Source organism: Myotis lucifugus, unplaced genomic scaffold (assembly GCF_000147115.1).
Source record: "Myotis lucifugus unplaced genomic scaffold, Myoluc2.0 scaffold_4, whole genome shotgun sequence".
Taxonomy (NCBI): domain Eukaryota; kingdom Metazoa; phylum Chordata; class Mammalia; order Chiroptera; family Vespertilionidae; genus Myotis; species Myotis lucifugus.
Genome location: NW_005871052.1, coordinates 10,694,342 through 10,715,866, shown reverse-complemented (window position 1 = coordinate 10,715,866; position 21,525 = coordinate 10,694,342). Strand labels below are relative to the sequence as shown.

The 21,525-nt window shown below is 41.8% G+C and overlaps 1 long non-coding RNA gene across 1 annotated transcript in view; it reads left to right on the top strand.

Annotated features, from left to right (window-relative positions):
• Positions 1–205: 205 nt before the first annotated feature.
• LOC102429545 overlaps positions 206–21,525 on the top strand; it is a 51,399-nt gene continuing 30,079 nt past the window's right edge. Inside the window, exons 1-2 of the long non-coding RNA XR_001350473.2 lie at positions 206–343; positions 809–872. This is a non-coding gene — a long non-coding RNA (uncharacterized LOC102429545). The remainder of the gene's footprint in view (positions 344–808; positions 873–21,525) is intronic.

Sequence of the window (21,525 nt, the reverse complement as noted above, 5' to 3'; positions counted from 1 at the left end):
ACGAAGGGAAAAGAAAATACGGAAGAACGAAGGAATTTCAACGGAGATAAAGGCTGCCAGAGGAAGTGCAAGCAGTCAGGAAAACTGGGGCAGGGGCCGCAGGGCTGCTGGGTCACGTTGCCGGCGGAGCCTTTTGAGTAGTGCACAGCGGTTGCGCGCGGGGCGTATTTGGCTGTAACGCCCACCACAGGCTTTGTGGTAGTATCGCTCACGTTTTATTTAAGACCCAAGATGGCGGCGTCCGCTCCGTGCCAAAATACGGCCTGGGTACCAGGTGTGGAAAGGCGTCCAAAGGACGAATTTACTGAGGAAAGTGGTGAAACTGGACAGTTTTTGTGTTGTGGTGAGTGCCGAACCTCAAATCGGTAGAAAAGCGGTCGTTAGCAAGGCTACACACTTCCGGATCGTGTGGCCTATCTGAATTGGGGGGGGGGGGGGGGGAAGGAGACGGCCTGTATTTCATTTTTCTTGCTAGTCTCTCTTCAGAATATCAGACAATAATTTCTCTCTCCTTAATCACCTTACCACCACTAACGAGGCTAGGTGGTTGCGGACACCAGCTCTTAGGAGGGATTTGGGGATATTTTCCTCTCCTCTTGCCTTGTTTAGATGGTTTTTGTTGATACCATGCCGCCCCCAAAAGAAAGATTCTGTCTCCCCAGAGCGCTTTCAGGAATAACCTAACCTGTTGGGCTTACCCGTCTTATTTCGTGTTCTTTATTGTGTGCAATCATAGTTTTGATAAACTAATCAGTTTGTAACATTCATTATGTGCTAGATTACATTTTTTTCCCTATGCCCTTTATAGATACTCCAGATGGGGACTTTTAAGCATATTAATACTTATCATTTGTTCTGGAAGCATCTCAGAGGTAGGTGTGTGTGTGTGTATAAAGGTAATCTTTGGGGGGGGGGGAATTGCTATATTATTTTGTGGATTGTTGATTACTCAGTTTCCTGTGTTCAGATTTCTTGGTGAAAATAAACTTATGTTACACATAACATGTTTACTGTATGGAGAAGACAGTGAAAGATTACATCTAATCTGATGTTAAATGTTATGTGATTAAAATAAATTCTGGTTAAGAAGTGCCCCTATCTCACTTTTGTTGCTGGAGAGAGTATGACTTGCCTACAACCTTTTGAAAAAGTAATCTGGCAATGTTAAAGAGCCCGTCTGCACTTCATAAGCCGGATGAATGGGTTTGCTTGCTTTACTTCTTTAATAAAGATGTATACTTTAATAAATTGGCTTTACACAACACAATCAAGGTCTCTCATATATATTCATTTATATGAGAAGACAAGGATTGAGGTTGGGGACAGCCCTTTCCCACTGACTCAGGGGGCTGTCCAGTAACACCTCTCTGGTGTCCCTGAGAGGTGCCTCTAACGCAGTGATGGCGAACCTTTTGAGCTCGGTGTGTCAGCATTTTGAAAACCCTAACTTAACTCTGGTGCCGTGTTACATATAGAAATTTTTTGATATTTGCAACCATAGTAAAACAAAGACTTATATTTTTGATATTTATTTTATATATTTAAATGCCATTTAACAAAGAAAAATCAACCAAAAAAATGAGTTCGAGTGTCACCTCTGACACAGGTGTCAGAGGTTTGCCATCACTGCATTCTAATGCAATATTTAGGGAAATAAAAAACCGGAACCTAATAGTCTGACTTTTAATAATCTGTTCTACTAGGCCCTGGCCGAGCACTCAGTGGATTAGAATGTTGTTCTGATATGCCAAGATACGCCATGGTTTTGGGTTTGATCTCCAGTCAGGGCACACACAAAAAGCAATCAATGAATGCATAAATAAGTGGAACAGCAAATGGATGTGTATCTCCCCCCCCCCCCCCCTTTCTCAAATCAATAAATAAAAATTTAAAAAGAAAAGGAGAAAAAAAAGAATCTATCCTATGGGGATAGAAGTACCAATAAATTATTTATTATTATGTTTATAACAGTAGTAGAGAGAGAAACATCATTGATGAGAGAGAATTATCTGTTGGCTGCCTCCTACATGCCCCACATTGGTGATCAAGCCTGAAACCGGCACACTCACCGGCAGTATGTGAGGGCTCAGATTGCCTACATTCTCACCAACATTTGTCTTTATCTGACTATCCAATTCTAGCCATCCTAGTGGTGTAAAGTGCTATTTCATTGTGATCTCCTTTGCTACCAGGTTAGTACCCTAATGTTGCTCCATAGGGAGGTGCAATTTGAATATGCCCACAATCACCCTGGGGTGGCTGTGGTTTTGTTAGGGCTGTCTTTCTCTGATCACACCCAGCAGCCAAACTCCACTAACTGGAGTGATTGTTTAATTGTTTTCCACAATACCCTGGGGTACTGAAAACTAATCCAGTCAAACTGCAGGTCCTTTGTGGATAAAGTTTTTGAAATTAGTGATTGATGTTTTGACCCCAGAACTCCCAGTTGCCTTATTCCCTAGTTCTCTGCAAACTAATTGTCCTACAGTTTACGGTGTATTTTGAATCTTTTCCTAATTGCCTTTTCACTGAAACCTCATTCTCTTTTTCAGGATTCTTTCACCATGCTCTTGCAAATGAAGTGAGTTCCTTTGGGGAGAGATTAGGAGCTCTTGATTTTAGTATCTGCTTTCTTCCTGGTACAAAAGCTCTCAGCCTGGTCTCTGGCGGTAGGGATAGGAACAATGGCAAGTTTCTCTCTGAGTGACAGTTCTGCTCTCTTAGCTGAGTGTTTGGTGGAAGGGAAGGCATAGCCAACAATCTTTTCAGTTTGCCTTTCCTCACAACCCAGGAGCCCAGTCTTTTCCATGCACCACACCCAGTTAAAGTCTACATTCAATCAGTGGTGCTAGGTGGCAGAAGAGAACCTCTGCCTCTCAATCACAGTTGTCAAGGACTCAGCCCTAGCAAGAAGCAGCTGGGGGCTGGATGGGAAACTCGAATGCTCCGTTCCTCCTTGGAAGAAAGCTTTCTGAATAGGATCTGAGAGGGAGAGGGTGCCCTGTGTTCTTGGCTGCAGGAATCTTTGAGTGGAATCTCCCCTTCCTTGAGCTGAGATGGGAGCTGGAGGGAGGGAGTAGACTTGGTTCAAATACTACTGACACACTTTTCTTACGAATTTTTGAAGCTGTTCTTGAATAGGTGTCTCTTCATTTGCTGCTTGTCCTTAGAACTGTTTCCAAAGGCTTTATAAAAGGTTGTTGTTAAAAATAATTTTTATTAGTTTCAGTAGGGAGCAGGTTACTTGAGCTTCTCACACTGTCATGCTGTAAGTTGATATCTTTATTTTGGAAAGATAGTTTTGTCACAGATTTGTTGGTTGACAGCTTTTTCCCTCTAGCACTTTAAATATGCTATTTCATTGCTTCTCCACTTTTTGGCTAAGATCAAATGTAAATATGTAATTTCACTACCTTCTAGCTCAGCCGTGGGCAAACTACGGCCCGTTTGAAATGAATAAAACTGAAAAACTAAAAAAAAAAAAAGACCGTACCCTTTTATGTAATGATGTTTACTTTGAATTTATATTAGTTCACACAAACACTCCATCCATGCTTTTGTTCCGGCCCTCCGGGCCAGTTTAAGACCCATTGTGGCCCTCGAGTCAAAAAGTTTGCCCACCCCTGTTAGCTTCTATGGTTTCTCACAATGAGTTACTTTTGTTGCTTTTAAGATTCTCTTGTTTTCTTGGGTTTTAGGAATTTGATTATACTTCATCTCAGCGTGACTCTTGAGTTTATTCTCTTTGGGGTTCATTGAATTTCTTAAGATATGTAGACTGGCCATTGTTTCTTCAATTATTCTTTATGCCCCCTTTTCTCCCTCCTTTTCTTCTGGACCTCTCATTTTGTATGCATTGGTACCCTTGATGCTGTCTACAAGTCTCTTAGGCTGTTTTCATTTGTCTTTATTTTCTCTTTCCTTTTTTTAAAAAATATTTTTATTCTTTTTAAATATTTTTATTGATTTCAGAGAGGAAGGGAGAGGGAGAGATAGAAACATCAGTGATGAAAGAGAATCATTTATCGGCTATCTCCTACACACCCCACACTGGGGATTGAGCCCTCAACCCAGGCATATGCCTTGACCAGGAATCAAACTGTGACCTCCTGGTTCGTAGGTTGACGCTCAACCACTGAGCAAAGCCGGTCAGGCTAGTTGTTTTCTCTTTCTACTCAGACTAGATAATTTTACCTATCTTCATGGTCATTTATTCTTTTACCTATTGAAGTTTTATGTTAACCCCTCTAAAGTTCAGTGAAGTGTTCATTTTAGTTATTGTACTTTTCAGCTTTAGAAATTACATTTGACTAGAGGCCCCGTGCATGGTACACGGGTAGGGTCTCTAGTTATGGCCGGGGATCAGGGCTGATCAGGTTCCCCACCTCCCCGCTTCCTCCTTCCCTCGCCACCCATGTGCCACCCACCACCCTGTGGTTCCCCCCACCTCCCCCTTCGCTCACTCCCTCAGCACCCTGCTGTCACTGGTCATGTCCCCCCTGATGGTCAGCGCATGTCATAGTGATCGATCAAACTCCCATTCTCCCGGTTGAACTCCCGAGGGGACACTGCATATTAGCTTTTATATGTATAGATTCTATTTTTGTGATTTCTGTCTATTTAATTGATATTTGATATTTATTGATACACTTTTCTACTTGTTTTCTTTAGATTTGCCTATGGTTTCTGTTAGCTCTTTGGCATATTTCTGACAGCTGAATTTTCTAATTAGTGTAATGTTTGGCTTCCTCAGGGACTCTGTTTTTGTTTTCTTTTCTTTCCGTGAATGAACCATACATGTTTCTTTACATGCCTAATAATTTTTTGTTAAAAAGTAACCATTTTGAATTTTTAATATGGTGGCTCTGGAAATCAGAATATTCCTCCTCCCCAAGGTTTGCTGTTGTTGCTTTCAGTGGCTGCAATCATTCACTTATTTAATGACTTCTAAACTATTTTTGCAAAGTCTGTACTCCTTGTCATAGGTGGTCCCTAAAGTTTCCATTCCATTATTTCAGTTGTTGGTGAGTGACCTGGTAAGATTTCTTTAAGTGACAAAATGTACAGCCCCCTTTTTCATTAAGCACTGTCCTGATTGTAGTACATTTCTGATTAGATTCTAGAGTTCTGAAAAAGTTGATTCTTACAGTTTTTGCCAGCTTCATCATTTCTGTGGAGGGATGGATCCTAGGCACTTCCTAATCTACACTTTTTTTAAAAAAGAAATTATTATTATTATTTTTTAAATTAAATCTTTATTGTTCAGATTATTACAGTTGTTCCTCTTTTTCCCCCCCATAGCTTCCCTCCACTCTCTTCCCACCCCACCCTCTGCCCTTACCCCCCACCCCCACTGTCCACATCCATAGGTGTATGATTTTTGTCCAGTCTCTTCCCGAACCCCCACACCCCTTTCCCCCCCCCGAGAATAGTCAGTCCACTCCCTTTCTATGCCCCTGATTCTATTATATTCACCAGTTTATTCTGTTCATTAGATTATTTATTCACTTGATTTTTAGATTCACTTGTTGATAGATGTGTATTTGTTGTTCATAATTTGTATCTTTACCTTTTTCTTCTTCCTCTTCTTTTTTAAAAAAAATATAATTGATTTTTTACAGAGAGGAAGGGAGAGGGATAGAGTTAGAAGCATCAATGAGAGAGAAGCATTGATCAGCTGCCTCCTGCACATCCCCTACTGGGGGTGTGCCCGCAACCAAGGTACATGCCCTTGACTGGAATCGAACCTGGGACCCTTCAGTTCCCAGGCCGACGCTCTATCCAGTGAGCCAAACCAGCCAGGCTTCTTCCTCTTCTGAAAGGATACCTTTCAGCATTTCATATAATACTGGTTTGGTGGTGATGAACTCCTTTAGCTTTTTCTTATCTGTGAAGCTCTTTATCTGACCTTCAATTCTGAATGATAGCTTTGCTGGGTAAAGTAATCTTGGTTGTAGGTTCTTGCTATTCATCACTTTGAATATTTCTTGCCACTCCCTTCTGGCCTGCATAGTTTCTGTTGAGAAATCAGCAGACAGTCGTATGGGTACTCCCTTGTATGTAACTGACTATTTTTCTCTTGCTGCTTTTAAGAGTCTCTCTTTGTCTTTTGCTCTTGGCATTTTAATTATGATGTGTCTTGGTGTGGTCCTCTTTGGATTCCTTTTGTTTGGGGTTCTTTGTGCTTCCTGGACTTGGAAGTCTATTTCGTTCACCAGGTTGGGGAAGTTTTCTGTCATTATTTCTTCAAATAGGTTTTCAATATCTTGCTCTCTCTCTTCTTCTGGCACCCCTATAATTGGGATGTTGGTAAGCTTGAAGTTGTCCCAGAGGCTCCTTACACTATCTTCATATTTTTGGATTCTTTTTTCTTTTTGTTTTTCCAATTGGGTGTTTTTTGCTTTGTATTTCAACTCTTTGACTTGATTCTTGTGATGCTCTGGTCTGCTGTTGGGCGTCTGTATAATATTCTTTATTTCAGTCAGTGTATGCTTAATTTCTAGTTGGTCCTTTTTCATAACCTCGAGGGTCTCACTAGATTTATTGAGGGTCTCACTAAATTTATTGGCGGTTTCTAGAAAATTCTTGAAAAACCTTGTAAGTGTGGATTTTGAACTCTATATCCAGTAGTTTGCTTTCCTCCATTTCTGTCATTTGTGACCTGTTTCTTCGTCTCCGCATTTGTTATGCTTCCCTGTGTTGATAGAGTGGCTTTGTGTGCTAGGTGTCCTATAGGGCCCAGTGGCTCAGCCTCCCCAATTACCTGAGGTGGACACTCTTGGTGCACCCCTTTGTGGGCTTTGTGCACAGTCTTGTTGTAGTTAAGCCTTGATTGTTGTAGGTATCACTGGGAGGAATTAATCTTCAGGCCAATTGGCTGTGAGAATCAGCTGTGTCTACATTGGGAGAACTTCTGTGCTGGAGACACCCTTAGGGGCAAGACTTGCTTCAGTGGGGCTTTGGTGCTCACTGAGTCTGACCACTGGGTACACTGGCTCTTGGGATCTCTAAGGAGGTGCTAATTTAGCCTCTGCCTGAGGCTACACAGCAGGAGCTATGGAGAGATCTGCAGATGCCTCTTCTTTGTTTGGGGTTTGCAGGTGCCCAGATGAGGCCCAGCTGTGAAGCAATGCAAGCTGCTGTGGGGCCTTGGGCCTTCTTTTGGATGTTCTGGGTCTCTCTGACCCAGCTGCAGTTTGTTACGTAATTTTAGATTGCAAAGGGCCAGGCCATTCATATGCAAAAGCCTCTGGGCACAGCTTGGGTGGGGTGGGGTCTCAGGGAATCAACAGGGCGGAACAAACAGCTATGGCTGATCCTCAGCCCTGCCCTAAGAGGCTCCGGGTCTCAGTGTCCCGGTAAGCGCTGCAAGCACCTCTGAGAGAAAGCCGCCCTCGATTTCCGACCAATGCCAGACAGTCCAGTTTCTCCCCATATGTCCCCAGAGACTCGCCCGGAACTGGAGTTCAGAGCAGTTGGGAGCTTGCGTCTCCCTCCCGATTGAAAAAGACAACCACGTCCTCAAGTTGCCAGCCCTTTCCACGTGCGCCTCCGTACCTCTGCACTATACTTCCATACCTCCTCTGAGTCTCAGTGTGCTTTTCTCTTTCCTTCTAGTTGTAGAATTTCCACTCAGCCAGCCTTCCTGTGGTTCTGGATGATGTCCGTTTTGTCTTTTAGTTGTCTTTTTGGAGTGGTTGTGCAAGGCAGCAATTTCCAGTGTTTACCTATGCCGCCATCTTGGTTTCTCTCATTTTTTTTTTAGAGTGGTTTTAGATTTACAGCAAACTCGAGAAGAAGGTAGAGGTTCCCCCCATACCTCCTATCCCCACACATGCATAGCTAGCTCATTATCAATATCCACCATTGAAGTGGTACATTTGGTACCACTACATTGGCATATCATTATCACCCAAAAGTCCATAGGTAACATTAGGGTTCACTCTTGATAGGTTTGGACAAATATATAATGAGATGTGTCCACCATTATAGTATCATATACCTGGTATAGTATTTTCACTGCCCTAAAAATCCTCTGTGCCTCACCTATTTTTTCCTTCATTCCACCCTCCCTCCTAAGCCCGAGCAATTACTGATCTTTTTACTCTCCATATTTTTGCCTTTTCCAGAATGTCTTATAGTTGGAATCATATAGTACACAGCTTTTTATATTGGCTTCTTTCACTTAGTAATATGTATTTTCAAGGCTCCATAGCACATTTCTTTTTTAATGCTGAATAATACTTCATTGCTGAGTAGTACCACAGTTTATTTAATGATTCACTGAGGAATACCTTGGTTTTCCCCCCACGTTTTAGCAATTATAAGTAAAGCTGCTGTAACATCTGTGCATAAGTGTTTATGTGACATAGTTTCTCATCTTATTTGGGTAAATACCAAGGAGCTCGATTGCTGCATCATATGGTAAGACTATGTTTAATTTTGTAAGTTGCCAAACTGTTTTTCAAAGTGGCTGTACCATTTTGCATTTTGACCAGCAATGAATGAGAGTTCCTGTTTCTCCTCATCAGCATTTGGTGTTGTTAGTATTCTGGATTTAGGCTATTCTAATAGGTATGGGGTGGAGGGATTTTTTATTAAGACATTGAAACATTTTTCTTTATTTTTATTAAAAAATTTTTTTTTCAATTACAATTTATATTCAGTACTATTTTGTACCAGTTTCAGGTATACAGCTTAGTAGTCAATCTACAAAGTGCTCCCCCTCATTTCCCAAGAAGCTGGGCAGCACTATACATATTCATCGCAATGCCATTGATTGTATTCCCCATGCTGTACTTTACAACCTCATGTCTATTATGCAATTACCCATGTGTACTTCCCCCCCAACTCTGATTGATTGAGAGAGAAAAGTCACTTACTAGTATGTGAGAGAAACATCGATTGGCTGCCTCTTGCCTGGGCCCTGACTGGGGATCTAAACCACAAATTGGCTATATGCTCTAACTGGGAATCGAACCTTCCACCTTTTGGTGTGTGGGACGACACTCCAACAAACTGAGCCTCACTGGCCAGGGTATGCATATGCACTTTTTATTTTTTTCAGCGAGAGGAAGGGAGAAAGGGATAGAAACGTCAATAATGAGAGAGAATCATTGATCAGCTGCCTCCTGCACGCCCCACACTGGGGATTGAACCCTGACTTCCTGGTTTATAGGTCAGCACTCAACCACATCCACGCCAGTTAGGCCCATTTATACTTTTTAATTCCTTCAACTTTTTCATCCAGTCCCTCAAACCCCTCTCGGTATATATGAGTTGTTTCAGTTTTGTTTGCTGGTTTATCCTGTGCTTTTAAAAAATACATATTTTTATTGATTTCAGAGACAAAGGGAGAGGGAGAAAGAGATAGAAATATCAATAGAATCGTTGGTCGGCTGCCTCCTGCACACCCTGCACTGGGGATTGAGCCTGCAACCCGGGCATGTGCCCTGACTGGGAATCCAACCCTGATCTCCTGGTTCATAGGTTGACGCTCAACCACTGAGCCACACTGGCTGGGGCCCTGAAACTGCGAATAATGACAGTTTTACTTCCTCCTTTTCAATTTGGGTGCCTTTTATCTCTTCTCTGATTGCTGTAGCTAGGACTTCCAGTAGTATGTTGAATAAGAGTGGTGAAAGCAGACATCCTTGCCTTATTCCTGTTCTTGAGGGAAACGCTTTTAGTTTTTGCCCATTGAGTTGTAGGTTTGTCATATATGGCCTTCATTATGTTGAGGTATGATCCCTTTATTCCCACTGTACTGAGAGTTTTTGTCAAAAAAGGGTGCCTCCTGCACATGCCCTGACCAGGGCCCTGGCCGAGGAGGAGCCTGCAGCTGAGGTACCTGTCCTTGACAGGAATCAAACCCAGGACCCTTTGGTCCACAGGCCGATGCTCTATCCACTGAGCCACTGGCTAGGGCCATTGTGTATGATTTTTTTTAATATATTGCTGGATCCGATTTACTAATATTTTGTTGAGGATTTTAGCATCAGCTTTCATCAGGGATACGGGCCTGTAATTTTCTTTCTTTGATGTGTCTTTCTCTGGTTTTGGAATTAGGATAATGCTGCCTTGATAAAAAGCTTGGAGGTGTTCCTTCCTCTTGAGCTTTTTGGAATAGTTTGAGTAGTATAGGTGTTAGTGCTTCTTTGAATGCTTGGTAAAATTCCCCTGTGAAGCCATTGGGACAGGGCTTTTGTTTGCTGGGAGTTTTTTGATTACTGCTTCAATTTCATCAGTTGTTATTGACCTACTCAGGTTTTCTGATTCTTCCTGATTGAGTGAAGATTGTATGTTTCTAGAAATTTGTCCATTTTTCCCAGGTTGTCCAGTTTGTTGGCTTATAGTTGTTCATAGTATTTGCTTAGAGTTATTTTTATTTCTTTTTTGAAAGGTTTTTTTAATTTTTTAATTTTTATTGATTTCAGAGAGGGAGAGGGGAGAGAGATGTAGAAACATCAATGATGAGAGAAAATCATTGATCGACTGCCTCCTGTATATCCCCTACTGGGGATCGATTAAGCAACCCGGGCATGTGCTCTTGACCAGGAATCAAACCGTGACCTCCTGGTTTATGGGTTGAGGTTCAAACACTGAGCTACGTTGGCTGGGCCATTTCATTCTTTTCTAAAGCTTAGTCATATTCTATTGTATATATGTACCACATATTTGTTATCCATTATTCTATTGATGGGCACTTAGGTTGCTTCCATATCTTGGCTATTGTACACAACGCTGCAGTGAATATAGGGGTGCATGTATCCTTTGAATCAGTGTTTTGGATTTCTTCAGATAAATACCTAGAGGTGGAAATGCTGGGACATATGGTAGCTTTATTTTTTGATGAACCGGCATACTATTTTCCATAGTGTCTTTTTTTTTTATTATTGCTTAAAATATTACAAAGAATAGTACATATGTCCCCGCATTTCCCCCCTCCTTGACCTTCCCCCAGCCTCCCCTACCCCCCAGTGTCTTGTGTCCATTGGTTATGCTTATATGCAGGCATACAAGTCCTTTGGTTGATCTCTTACCCCGCTCCCCCCCTCCCCAACCCTCCCCGGCCGTCCCGCTGTAGTTTGACAGTCTGTTCGATGCTGCTCTGCCTCTGTATCTATTTTTGTTCATCAGTTTATGATGGTCTGTATTATCCATAAATGAGTCAGATCATGTGGTATTTTTCTTTCATTGACTGGCTTATTTCACTCAGCATAATGCTCTCCAGTTCCATCCATGCTGTTGCAAATGGTAAGAATTCCTTTTTTACAGCAGCATAGTATTCCATTGTGTAGATGTACCACTGTTTTTTAATCCACTCATCTGCTGATGGGCACTTTGGCTGTTTCCAAATCTTAGCTATGGTAAATTGTGCTGCTATGAACATAGGGATGCATATATCCTTTCTGATTGCTGTTTCTGGTTTCTTGGGATATATTCCTAGAAGTGGGATCACTGGGTCAAATGGGAGTTCCATTTTTAACTTTTTGAGAAAACTCCATACTGTCTTCCATAGTGGCTGCACCAGTCTGCATTCCCACCAGCAGTGCACGAGTGTTCCTTTCTCTCCGCATCCTCTCCAGTACTTGTCGTTTGTTGATTTGTTGATGATAGCCATTCTGACAGGTGTGAGATGGTACCTCATTGTTGTTTTGATTTGCATCTCTCGGATGATTAGTGACATTGAGCATGTTTTCATATGTCTCTTGACCTTCCTTATGTCTTCTTTCGAAAAGTATCTGTTTAGGTTCTTTGCCCATTTTTTGATTGGATTGTTTATCTTCCTTTTGTTAAGTTGTATGAGTTCCCTGTAAATGTTGGAGATTAAACCCTTATCGGAGAAATTGTTGGCAAATGTGTTCTCCCATGCAGTGGGCTTTCTTGTTGTTTTGTTGATGGTTTCCTTTGCTGTGCTGAAGCTTTTTATTTTGATGTAGTCCCATTTGTTTATTTTCCTTTTAGGTCCATTGCCCTAGGAGCTGTATCGGTGACGATATTGTTTCAGCATATATCTGAGATTTTGCTGCCTGTGGATTCCTCTAATATTTTTATCGTTTCCCGTCTTATGTTTAATTCCTTTATCCATTTTGAGTTTATTTTTGTGTATAGTGTAAGTTCGTGGTCTAGTTTCATTTTTTTTTTTTGCATGTGTCTGACCAAATTTCCCAGCATCATTTATTGAAGAGACTGTCTTGACTCCATTGTATGTTCTTGCCTCCTTTGTCAAATATTAATTAAGCATATTGGTTTGGGTCAGTTTCTGGGTTCCCTATTCTGTTACATTGGTCTATATGTCTGTTCTTGTGCCAGTACCAGACAGTTTTGAGAACAGTGGCTTTGTAATACATTTTTATATCTGGTATTGAGATCCTTCCTACTTTGTTCTTCTTTCTCAGGATAGCTGCAGCTATTTGTTGTTGTTATTTTTTTATTCCAGATGAATTTTTGGAGAGTTCTTTCTAGATCTGTGAAATATGCCGTTGGTATTTTAATGGGGAGTACATTGAATCTATAGATTGTTTTGGGTAGTATGGACATTTTAATGATGTTGATTCTACCAATCCATGAACATGGTATGTATGTTCTTCCATGTGTTTATGTCTTCCTCTCTCTCTTTTTCCAATGTCCTGTAGTTTTCTCAGGAGAGGTCTTTTAACTCCTTAGTTGAGTTTATTCCTAGGTATCTTATTTTTTTTTAATGTGCAATGGTAAATGAGATTTTTTAAAATTTCTCTTTCTGTAAGTTCACTATTGGTGTATAAAATTGCCATACATTTCTTGGCATTAATTTTGTATCTGCTACATTGCCGAATTCATTTATTAAGTCTTTAGGGGTTTGTATGTACAGTATCATGTCATCTGCAAATAATGACTATTTTATTTCTTCTTTTCCAATTTGGATGCATTTTATTTCTTCTTCTTTTCTGATCACTTTGGCTAGCACTTCCAGTACTATGTTGAACAGGAGTGGTGAAAGCAGGCATCCCTGTCTTGTTCCTGTTCTTAAGGGAAATGGTTTTAGTTTTTGCCCATTGAGTGTGATGTTGGCTGTAGGTTTGTCATATAAGGCTTTTATTATGTTGAGGTATGATCCTTCTATTCCCACTTTGCTAAGCGTTTTTATTAGAAAAGGGTGTTGGACTTTGTCAAATGCCGTTTCTGTATCAATCGATATGATTATGTGATTTTTATCTCTCAGTTTGTTTATGTGATGTATTACATTTATTGATTTTTGGATATTGTACCAGCCTTGCATCCCTGGAATAAATCCCACTTGGTCATGGTGTATGGTTTTTCTAATGTAATACTGGATCTGGTTTTCTTGAATTTTGTTGAGGATTTTAGCATCTCTGTTCAAGAGGGATATTGACCTGTAATTCTCTTTCTTTGTGGTGTCTTTATCTGGTTTTGGGATTAGGGTAATGCTGGTTTCATAGAAAGAGCTTGGAAGTGTGCCTACCTCTTGAATTTTTTGGAATAATCTGAGAAGGATTGGTTTTAGTTCTTCTTTGAATGTTTGGTAAAACTCCCCTGTGAAGCCATCTGGTACAGGGCTTTTGTTTGCTGGAAGCTTTTTATAACTGTTTCAATTTCATCAGTAGTTATCAGCATATTCAGGTTTTTTGATCCTTCCTGATTGAGTTTTGGAAGCTTGCATTTTTCTAGGAATGTGTCCATTTTGTCGAGGTTGTCCAGTTTGTTGGAGTAGAGTTGTTTGTAGTATTTTTATACAATCCTTTGTATATCAGTAGGATCAGTTGTTACTTCACCTCTTTCATTTCTGATTTTCTGTATTTGGGTCCTCTCTCTTTGTTTCTTGGTGAGCCTGGTGAGAGGTTCATCAATCTTGTTTATCCTTTCAAAGAACCAGCTCTTGGTTTCATTGATCTTTTGTATTGTTTTTTTTTTGGTGTCCGTGTCGTTTATTTCTGCTCTGATCCTTATAATTTCCTTCCTTCTGGATACTGTGGGCTTTTCTTGTTGCTCTCTTTCTAATTCTTTAAATTGCAAGGTTAGATAATTTATTACCAGTTTTTCTCGTTTTTTGAGGTAGGCCTGTAGAGCTATGAACTTTCCTCTCAGGGCTGCTTTCATTGTGTCCCATAGATTTGGATTGTTGTGTTTTCATTGTCATTTGTTTCCAGGATGTTTTTTTATTTCTTCTTTGATCTCTTTGGTAACCCAATCATTGTTTAATAGCATGCTATTTAGCCTCCAAGTGTTTGATTTTTTTTCATTGTTTTTATTGTAGTTGATTTCTAGTTTTCTGCCATTGTGATCTGAGAAGATGCTTGTTATGATTTCTATCCTCTTGAATTTGAAGAGACTTTGCCTGTGTCCTACGACTTTGCCTGTGGTTTATCTTTGAAAATGTCCCGTGTGCACTGGAAAAGAATGTATATTCTGTAGCTTTGGGTTGAAATATTCTGGAGATGTCAATTAATTCCATCTGATCTAGTGAGTCATTTAGGATTGCTGTTTCTTTGCTGATTTTTTTGTTTAGAGGATTTATCAGTGATGTCTGTGGGGTATTAAAGTCCACCACTATGACTGTATTGCTATCAATCTCTCCCTTGATATCTTCCTGAAGTTGCTTTATGTATTTGGGTGCTCATGTATTGGGTGCATATATGTTTACCAGAGTTATATCTTCTTGTTGAATTTCTCCCATTAGTATTATGTAGTGGCCGTCCTTATCTCTTGTTATGGCCTTTACTTTGAGGTCTATTTTGTCAGATAGAAATATCGCAACCCCAGCTTTTTTCTCATTTCCATTTGTCTGAAAAAAAATTTTCCATCCCTTCACTCTCAGTTTGTGTGAATCCTTTGTTCTGAGGTGGGTCTCTTGCAGACAGCAAATATGTGGGTCATGTTTTCTTATCCATTCAGCTACCCTCTGTCTTTTGATTGGAGCATTTAATACATTTATGTTTAATGTTATTATTGATAAGTACTTATTTGTTGTCATTTTTATTCTTAATGTTTGTGTTTCTTCTTGCCTTTTTGTTTCTTCTTTTTACAGCAGTTCCTTTAGCATTTCTTGCATTGCTGGCTTGGTAGTAATAAACTCTCTTTTAACCCTTTTTTTCTGTGAAGCTCCTGATTACACCTTCAATTTTGACCGATAGCCTTTTTGGGTATAGTATTCTTTGATTCAGTCCCTTGCTTTGCATCACTTTGTATATTTCATTCCATTTCCTTCTGGCCTGGTGTGTTTCTATTGAGAAATCAGTTGATATTCTAATAGGAGATCCCTTGTAGGTAACCTTTTGTCTCTCTGTGGCAGCCTTTAAGATTCTTACTTTTTTGTTGGTTTTTGCCAATTTAATTATGTGTCTTGGTGTTGGTCTTTTGGGGTTCATCTTGTTTGGGACTCAGTATGCTTTTTGGACTTGTGTAGTTTTTCCTTGCCAATATTAGGGAAGTTTTCTGTCATTATTTTTTCAAACAGGTTTTCTATTCCTTGCTTCTCTTCCTCTCCTTTTGGTACCTCTATTATGCGAATGTTGTTTTGTTTTCTGTTGTCCCAAAGCTCCGTTAGGCTCTCCTCCTGCTTTTTAAATCTTCTTTCCAGTTTCTGCTGTGTTTGTGTGTTTTTTCCTACCTTGTCTTCTAATTCGCTGATGTGGTCCTCAGCCTCTTGTAGTCTACTGTTTAAGCCTTCCATTGTGTTCTTTATTGCAGCTATGTCGTTCTTCATTTCCTCTTGGTTCCTTTTCATGTTGGTGACATTCTCATTCAGCTCCTTATAATTCTCATTGAGTTGTGTGTATTTGTCATTGAGTTGTGTGTATTTGTCATCCAGCCGTTTGAGCATCCTTATAACCATTACTCTGAATTCTTTCTCCGATATGTTGGTAGCCTCAGTTTCATTTAACTCCCTTTCTGGTGAATCCTCTTTTTCTTTCCTTTGGGGATTGCTTTTTTGTCTTCCCATGTAATGTTTTAATTGTAGATCCGATTGCCTTGCTACCCAGGTTCTTTTGGGGATGGTGCTACTGGTGTGACCTCTCAAGTCTCCTGGGCTTGGTAATCTAGCGTAGCTCCCTACTCGAGCTATTTGGGTTCTCTTGATGTAGGCCTGCAAGCTGGAAAGGCGCAACTGCGGTGTCTAGAAGTCAGCAGCCGTAGAGGGGGGTGTCCCAATTTTTGCTATCTTGCACCCTTGTTTCAAATGGCGCGTGCCCAGCGGGGACTCACAATGGCACCCAGGGTGGTGGGTCTCAAGAGGCCTGCACTCTCAAAGGGCGTTTCTGTGGCGTCCAGAGTTTTGTAATTGTGGGGTGGGCAGACTCCGCTTTTGCTGCTGCCTCCATGGTTGGATACACGCGCCTCCAGTGGTGGCTTACAGGGGCACCCACGGTGCGTTTGCCAGCAGGGTGTACTGACGCATTCTGAAGTGCCCGGGCACTGAAGCCACGGGATTGCGGTGTCTGTGGGCAGGTATCCCAGAAGAGGGAATTTAGTGTTTCTACAGCCCAGCAGTGTGTCCCTGTTTGTAAAAGTGCACGCCCAGCGGGGGTTCACAGAGGCGCCCAAGGGTTGCCTTTGGAGGGGTGGGCTTGGGGGCCTGTGTGCCGGAAAAGCGTGCAACTGCAGTGTCCAGAGTTCTGCAGCTGTAGGGTGGGAAGACTCAGTTTTTGGTGCTGCACCTGTGGTGGATAGGTGCACACTCCCAGTGGCAGCTCACAGGGGCACCCAGGGTGCGTTTGCCAGTGCAGCACACTAAAGCACTCTGAAGGGCCCTGGCACTGAAGCCATGTAATTGAGGCATCTGTGGGCAGGTACCAGCATGAGTGAATTTAGAATTTCTACTGCCGGGGGAGTGTGTCCCTGTTTGTCCAACATCGCACCCAGCAGGATCTCACAGCGGTTCCCAAGTGCACCCTGTGGATAGATGGGCTCAGGGGGCCTCCTCTTTGGAAATGTGTGACTGTGGCAGTGCGTTTGGTGGCGCAGAGCTCTGATGCAAGCTGAGGGGCCCTGGTGCTGAAGTTGTGCAGCTGGGTTGTCTGTGGTCAGTTATTCAGGAAGAGGGAATTCAAAATTTCTACTGTGGGGCAGCGTGCCCTTGTCTGTACAAAATCACACCCAGCAGGGGCTTACAGCGGCATCCAAGAGCTGCCTGTGGAGTGGTGTGCCCAGGAGGCCTGCACATTGGAACCATGCGAATATGGTGTCCAGAGGTCTGCCCCTGGGGAGGGGGGAAGTTGCACTTACTGCTGTGGGAGTGGTGCGCCTTTGGAGGTGGAGGTCCCAGGGTCCATGGGTCTGTAGGTGCGGCAGCAGTACTTTGGCTGTAGTGGCTGCTGGGTCATGGGCAGTGTCCAAGGCCTGTCTGGGTGGTGGTGCTGTTGAGTTCCTAGAAGAGGCCGCTCTCCCCTTCAAGATGGCATGGGCTCCGTGCCTGAGTCCCGCAGTCTGGGGAGTGCCTGCAGTGGTGGTAGTCTCTTCCTGTACAAGAGAGCCTGGTCTGCCAGCCCCTGCTCCCCCTGCCGGATTTAACTCCCTCACTCACACACACACCACACACATCAATACATTTTCCTTTCATCCCCTCCCTCACTCACATCCTCTCCCTCACCTCTGTCCTGCCAGCCACCATCTTTTTTCCTCTCCTCTGTAGCATTACATTTTTGAATTTTGGTGAAATCCAGTATATCAGTTATTTTGTGTATGTAAACTTTCATCAACCTTATACTGTTCTTTTTTTAATTAATCCTCACCAGAGGATATTTTTTCCATTGATTTTAAGACAGTGGAAGGGAGGATGGAGGGGGAAGAGAAAGAGGAGAGAGAGAAAGAGAGAGAGAGAGAGAGAGAGAGAGAGAGAGAGAGGAGAGAGACACATGATTCGTTGCCTCCCGCATGCACCCTGACTGACTGGGCCTGGTGGTTGAACCTGGAAACCAGGTACATGCCTTTGACTGGGAATTGAACCCGCAACCCTCAGGTCCACAGGCCGACACTCTATCCCCGGAGCCAAACTGGCCTGGGGAATGCTATAATGTCTTGATTGCTGTAGCATTAAAGCAAGTTTTAAAATATGGTAATGAAACATCTACTGCTTTGTTGTTTTTTAAAATTATTTTGGGTGTTCTGCATCCCTTAAATTTAGGATCAGCTTGCCATTTTCTATTAAAAAGAAAAATCCTGCTGGGATTTTGATAAGGATTGCATTGACTTTGTAGATCAGATTGGTGAGAGTTGTTTATGTAATAATATTGCATCTTCCAATCATGAACATGGGTGTTTCAAGCATCTCCTTCAGTTTCTCTAAGCCAGTGGTCGGCAAACTGGGGCTCGCAAGCCACATGCGGCTCGTTGGCCCCTTGAGTCTGGCTCTTCCACAAAATACCATGTGTGGGCGCGCACGTACAGTGCAATGGAAACTTTGTGGCCCATGCGCAGAAGTTGGTATTTTGTGGAAGAGCCACACTCAAGGGGCCAAAGAGCCGCATGTGGCTCGCGAGCCGCAGTTTGCCGACCACTGCTCTAAGCAATACTTAGTAGTTTTTATTTTCTAGTTTGTGTGAGTTTTATTTTTTTAGTTTTTACTTTTCAATTAAAGTTGACACTCGAGATTTGGTGGGTTATCGCTCTGGGGTGGTGGCGGGGCCTGTGTCCCACTTGGGGGAAGCCGAGTGTTGGTTTGTTGGCGCCAGGTCTGTTGGACTGGCCAGTGTGCGTCATGACAGCTCCTGCATTAAGTGTCTGCCCTCTGGTGGTCAGTGCATGTCATAGCTACCGGTCAGAGGGTAGGAGGAATAGAGCATATTAGCCTTTTATATATATAGCTTAGTTTCAGGTTCACAGTATAGTGGTCAGGCATCCATGTAATTCACCAAGTGTTCTCCCCAGTGGCTCCAGCACCATATATAGTTATTACAATAGTATTGACCATATTCTCTAATGCTGTATTTTACATTCCTTTGTTGATGTAAGAAACATCCAAACCTGTAGAGAATTTTTATGAGTTTACTTGTGCCAAACTGAGGACAATTGCTGGGAAGCAAAATCTCAACAGATTGAAAAAATGCTTTAGAGAATGGCAGTTTTGTAGCTTATTTTATAAAATAGAATCAAAGGAGATGTAAGGAGGTTTACATGAAATTGTTTGGTGGTAGATTAAGGGGGTGGGAGAAAGCCAAGTGGAGAAATCCCTGGGATTGGATAAAAAGTAAAATGGAGACACATACATCTTTTACACTAATGAATATAGGATAGTTAATATTCATAGCACATAGAGATGGTATGGGGGAACAAGTTAACAGTGATGGGGTCTCATAGTCTGGTTGTCTTGTGCTCTGGTGCAGAGGGCGTGCTCTCAAGGGTCAGGAAAAGGAGAGAGATTACTCTGACATTTCAAAAGCATGTTTTCTTAGATGCAAAAACCCAATAGGTAGTCTCACTTACTATAAAGATTGATAAGGAAGTTGCAGGCCTAGGACATGACTACCCATCATGACCCACTTTTCGTTTTGGTATTTTTATGTTCAGACCATTCTATGTGGTTACATTTGGTCTCTGAGTTTGTAGAGCCTGCCATGCTGGCCTCCCCTGAGCTTGTCAGCTTTAGTATATGGGCCCTTTTTCGTCCACACAAGTAACTACTTTGTAACTACCAATTTGTACTAATTAATTCACCCTTTCACCCAGTTCCCCAAACCCCTTCCCAACTGACAACCATCAATTAGTTTGTTCTCTGTACCATTTGTAGTAAGCCCCTTGTGATTTTAATGTCCCTAGTATTTTTGGCAGCTAGAATTAAATAATTTAATTCTTAATTAGGCCTTTGTTCACATGCTAAAGTCCCTTCCGGCTCAACTTTTGTTCTTAGGAATGTAGTCATTAAGTTGCTGATGTCTCCTTCAGAAGGAGGGGTAACTTCTCCTTGTTAAGCAGGAGAATTTATGAGAATTTGTTTTATGGAAGGAACCTGTCTCTTTAAAGAAGCTGTGACCAGCTGCTTACACCAGGAAGTCTCCTAGTAATCAAGAAAATGATTAACTGCATACAGACCGAGTGCAGCCCAGTATAAAGCTCCTGCTATTTTCCTATCCTTTCTCCCCTTTAAAAACTCTTCTGCTTGCTCTGGAACTTTGGAAATGGTCTTTGGATATTAGTCTGCTTTCTTTCCAGTCTTCTGGCTTTCTGAATGTAGCAACTTTTCCTTTCTACCAAGCACTTATCTCTCAGTATTGGTTTTCGATTGGTGAGCAGCCGAACTTGGGTTTTTTGGTAACACTTTGAATCTGTGTCAAGTTTTATTTGTCTCTTCTTTCGTTAAATTTATTTTTAAATGTTTTATTCTTTTTGATGCTACTCAGAAGCAATATTCTGAATTTCAGTTTTGGATAGCTTATTGGTAGTTGTAGAAATACAATTGATTTGTGGGTTTTAATCCATGTATCCTATTACTTCCTCAACTTCTTTATTAGCTGTAGTTTTGTTGGGGATTCCTTAGAATTTTCTGCATATAGGATCCTATTACAGAATTTACCAGGCGATCGGAAAATACACAACGAGTACTCGCGGATTCAGGAAAAACCCTTTCTTTAAAGCAGCGCTGCTACCTCGGGATTCTAAGATCCAAAGCCTAAACAACCAGTACAATGAGATCACCCCTATATATATTTCTAAATTCTTTCCTTACTTCCGGGCTTTTGTGGTGGGCTTTCACAGCCCCTCCTGAGTCAGTTAGAATGGGGAAGTTAGATTGTATCTAAATGCCTGGCCTGGGTGGCACCAGCAACTCCCACTCTGGCCAAGATGCCAAATTCCCTGCCCGTGGCCCCTGCAAACTGGGAGCACCCAGGAAAACAGACTATTGCCTAAGGAAGGGGCAGTGACTTAATTATAGGCTAACAAGACTGTGCACTAGGACACTGGTCACTGGCACAGATTCAGATTGCTAGCCCCCCCTCCCCCCCAGGTTGCCCCCTATAATTCCTCCTCACTATCACCAGCACGTAAGAACAATTTTACTTCTTCTTTTCTAATTTCATTTACTCCCCCCCCCCCCCAGCTCCTTCTTATTTACTGCCTAGGACACCTATAATTTTGAATAGAAGTAGTGAAAAGGTTTCACTCTTAGGCATTATTGTAGCTACAGGTTTTTGTTTTATAGATTTCCTTTGTTAGGTTAAATGAGTTTCTTTTTATTCTTACCTTTTGGAAAGTTTAAAGTCTTGAATATGCTTTAAATTTTCGTGTTTATTGAGCTAATTATATAGTTTTACTTTTTAAATTCAATATATTGAACTACATTGATTGGTTTTTAAATTCTGAAACAGGACTACTTTTCTGGGGTAAACCCTGTTTTGTCAAGATAATTAGGTAGGGCTCTAGCTGGTTTTGCTCAGTGGATAGAGCGTTGGCCTTCGTACTGAAGGGTCCTGGGTTCGATTCCGGTCAAGGTTGCAGTCTCGAATCCCAGTAGGGGGCGTGCAGGAGGCAGCCTATCAATGATTCTCTCTTATCATTGATGTTTCTATCTCTCCCTCTCTCTTCCTCTCG